We start from the raw sequence: 4,123 nt of genomic DNA, 5'->3' as shown, positions 1-4,123 counted from the left end.
GCTCTAGTACTTGGGCCATCATCCACTACTTTCCTAGGCATATTAGCAGAGAGTTGGATCTGAAGTGGAACAGCCAGGACTCAAACTGGCGCTCATATGGGCTGTCGGCTTTCACAGGCAGTGGTTTAATCTGTGCCACAGCACTGGCCCCACTACAATTCTCTTTCAAAGCACAATTCCTGTGACTTCACAGAGGCAAGTCTTTGCTGCATCATAGATCGATAGTTTATATACCCATTTTTACCAAACAAAGCTTTTGGGGTATTTGTTGAAAACACACTCAATGCCTGGAACTAGAAATGTCTATATTTTTTGAGCACATGGCTTAAAATGAGCTAAGAGACTGAATGCCAAACTTCAGCCCAGAGTGAATTTTTATGACTTGAGCTGTAAACCTATGAAATTAGGGGTTTAAAATGGAAATGGTGACACAATCTTTGCACTTCCTAGAACGTCAAAGCCTGGTGGGGGTCGTGCTTTCTGCTTGGGCTGGTGGCCCCTGCTGTGCCAGGAAACTTCCTGTCCCGCTTGCTTCACTTTGAGGGCTCTGGTTCTATTCCCACACCCCTCTGAGCCTCTCTATGGCCTGCCTGGACAAGGCAGCTCGGCTGTAGGCACATCTGGAGATGTTCAGCGTCAGGCTGGGCCTGGCTGCAGGGCCCCGCCTTGGGAGGCCCTGCTGGGCTCAGAGCTCACTCGTGCTGCCCTGGGCAGTCCCAGATTCTGATCTTCCAGGGGCCCAGTGAGATGCAGCATCCAGCTGTGCTGCTTCCTGGGCATCCCCCAGGACTGCAGCATCCAGGCCTTACCCTCTCCCCAGCCCCAATCCCAGATTTGCTCAAGGCTTTTGGCCAGCACTGAACTTGCATCCTCCTGGAAGGAAAACTCCTATTAAAAGCCTTTTCCTTCACAGCAACCAGGTGACAGGTGATGGCTGCCTGAAAGTTACCTTGAATCAGCATGGCCAGCCGCGAGCCTGCAAACTTGGAGTCAGATGGCCCGGATTCAGACCTCTCAGGGCTGACCTCAGGAGATTGTGTTAGAGATCAAATGAGTTCTATGCAAAGTGCTTGACACTCCCTAGGTGAGTATTGGGTGAAGGCAGAGCTGCTCCAGCTTAAAGCAAGAGGCAGGAACCAGATGAGCAGCTTTGGGAGGCTTGTGCAAGAGTGAACCCAAGGGATGAAGAACGGCCATTGAGGACTTCAAAATAGAATTTGTTTGCATGGAACTTTATAGTATATAGTCTCATAATGTTATTGGAATATCCCTGAAAGGTAGATTATGTCTACTTTACAGATTCTGGCTCAAAGAGGTTAAGTGGCCAAGATCATATAGGCAGTCAAAAGCCAGGGCTTTGGCCGGCACCGTGGCTCAACAGGCTAATCCTTCGCCTTGCGGCGCCAGCACACCGGGTTCTAGTCCCTGTCAGGGTACCGGATTCTGTCCTGGTTGCCCCTCTTCCAGGCCAGCTCTCTGCTGTGGCCAGGGAGTGCAGTGGAGGATGGCCTAAGTGCTTGGGCCCTGCACCCCATGGGAGACCAGGAGAGGCACCTGACTCCTGCCTTTGGATCCGCGCGGTGCACTGGCTGCAGCGGCCATTAGAGGGTGAACCAACGGCAAAAAGGAAGACCTTTCTCTCTGTCTGTCTCTCTCACTGTCCACTCTGCCTGTCAAAAAAAAAAAAAAAAAAGAAAAGGGGGGGGGCTTCAACCATATCCTGATACTCTGGTGCTCTCTTCACATTTTATAGATTTTGTGGAGGTAGAAGTTGATGGTGCAGTCCTCACTGACCAAGAGATTCTTTGGTGTGTGTGTGTGTGTGTGTGTGTGTGAAGATGTTATTTGTTTATTTGAAAGGCAGAGTTACAGAGAGAAGGAAAGAGAGAGGGAGATCTTCTATCCCCTGGTTCACTCCTCAAATAGCCACAACAGCCACGGCTAGATCGGACTGAACCCAGCAGCCTGGCAGGGGCCCAAGCACTCAGCCACCTTCTGCTGCCTTCCCAGGTGCATTAGCAGGAAGTCGGATTGGAAGTGGAGCAGCCAGGACTCCAGCAGGTCTCTCATGGGATGCTGGTGTTGCAAGGGTGGTCTAATTCGTGGTGCCACATGTTGGCCATAACTAGTGGGTTCTTAATGAAAATTTTTATTTATTTATTTTACTTGACAAAGATATAGGGAGCTCCCATTCACTGATTTACTCCCTAAATTCCCACAACATCTGGGGCTGGACCAGGCAGAAGCCAAGAGCCAGGAGCTTAATCTTGGTCTCCCATACAGGTGGCAGAGATCCAACTACTTGAGCCCTCACCACTGCCTCTGAGGACTTGGATTGCAGGAAGCTGAGATTGGGGGCAGAACCAGGACCCAACCCCAGGCATTCTACTGTGGGGTGCATTGTCCCAAATGGCACCTTAATCACAACACCAAACTCCCACTCCAGGCATCTTTATTAAAAAAAACTGACTTTATTCCTTTTTTAAAAAAGATGAAAAAAAAGTACATTCCATTTCTTTATCACTGAGAACTCCAGAAAATAGCTTGGTCTTGGTGTTAGTGAGGCTCAAATGAACATATTAGTCTTAATATGGAATTAAATTGAATTTACTGACTTAATTCTGCTTTCTTTTATACTTTCTCCAATTTTAGCTTTAGGAATTTTCTTTACTTCAGAGACTGTTTCTTTAAAAATTCAGTTTATGGTCAGAATTTAATTGGGAAACGAAAGAAATAGCATATAAATAAAAGAAGGAAAACTTTTTCATAATTCAGTAAAACTTGCTTAGATATTTGATGCCCATATAAATGTGGGAATGAAATAATTAAACAGTAAAACTCTGCTTTGCTACAGTCACAAAGGAAGGTATGATGTGACACAAGAACTATTGTTTTTTTCTGGATAGTGGAGAAGACTTGTTTACATTGGTCCAACCTAGAAACTGTTCTCTTTCTTTTTTCCTTTTTTTTTAAACAACAGAATCTTTTAAAAAATATTTATTTATTTATTTGAAGGGGAGAGTAACAGAGAGGCAAAGGCAGAGGGAGGGAGGGGGAGAGAGAGAGAGAGATAGAGGGATATATATATAGAGATAGAGATGTTCCACATCTCCTGGTTTACTCCCTGAATGGCCACAATGGCCAGAGCTGAGCCGATCTGAAGCCAGGAGCCAAGAGCCTCCTCCAGGTCTCCCATGCAGGTGCAGGGGCCCAAGGACTTGAGCCATCCTCCACTGCTTTTCCAGGCCACAGCAAAGAGCTGGTTGGGAATGGAGCAGCTGGGACCTGAAATGGGCTCATATGGGATGCTGGCACTGCGGGCAGCAGCCTTACCCACTATCTACTACTGTTCTCTTTCTGAAAATAGAAACAAGGCCATTGCTGTGGTGCAGTGGGTTAAACTACCAACTGTAATGTTGGCATCCCATATGAGTGCCTGTTCAAGTCCCAGCTGCTCCATTTCCCATCCAGCTCCTTGTTGATGCACCTGGGAAGGCAGTAGAAGATGGGCCAAGTAATTGGGCTCCCTGCACCCACGTGAGAGAGCTGGATGAAGTTCCTGGCTCCTGACTTTGCTGTGGCCCATCCCTGGCTGTTGTGGCCATTTGGAGAGTGAACCAGTGGATGAAATTCTCTGTCTCTCTCTTGCTCCCTTTCTTTCTCTGTAACTGCCTTTCAAATACATAAATATTTTTTAAAAACAACTGTGAATGGTGAGGGATTAACAACAACAACAACAAAAAAAAAAAAAAAAGAGAAAGGAGAGAATAAAGCAGAGAACACAAGCAACGTGAGAGCAAGCGATGCCAGAAGTGCTCGAGGCAGAGGGATGGCTCTGGCGTGCCTTCTTCAGAGTGCACAGTGCGGGAAAGTGACTCTGGCTGGTTCTGCTCAGGAGCAGATGGGAAACAGTTTTGCTAGAGCTGTGGAAGTATAGTTCAAAGGGATGCACTTGAAGACCAAACTTGAAACAACTGCAGACAGAGATGCTGAATTGTCTGTGTTTGTTGAAAAGCATTTGCACAGGGTAGGCCCGAGAGGAATGTAAGACAGCCTGGGACACGGAGGGTCAGCAGACCGCGTGCCTCCAGACAGTGACAGTGCAGGATCGGAATAGGACGAG

This window comes from Lepus europaeus, chromosome 18, assembly GCF_033115175.1.
Source record: "Lepus europaeus isolate LE1 chromosome 18, mLepTim1.pri, whole genome shotgun sequence".
In the NCBI taxonomy this organism is placed as follows: domain Eukaryota; kingdom Metazoa; phylum Chordata; class Mammalia; order Lagomorpha; family Leporidae; genus Lepus; species Lepus europaeus.
Note: the sequence above shows the minus strand (reverse complement) of the source record.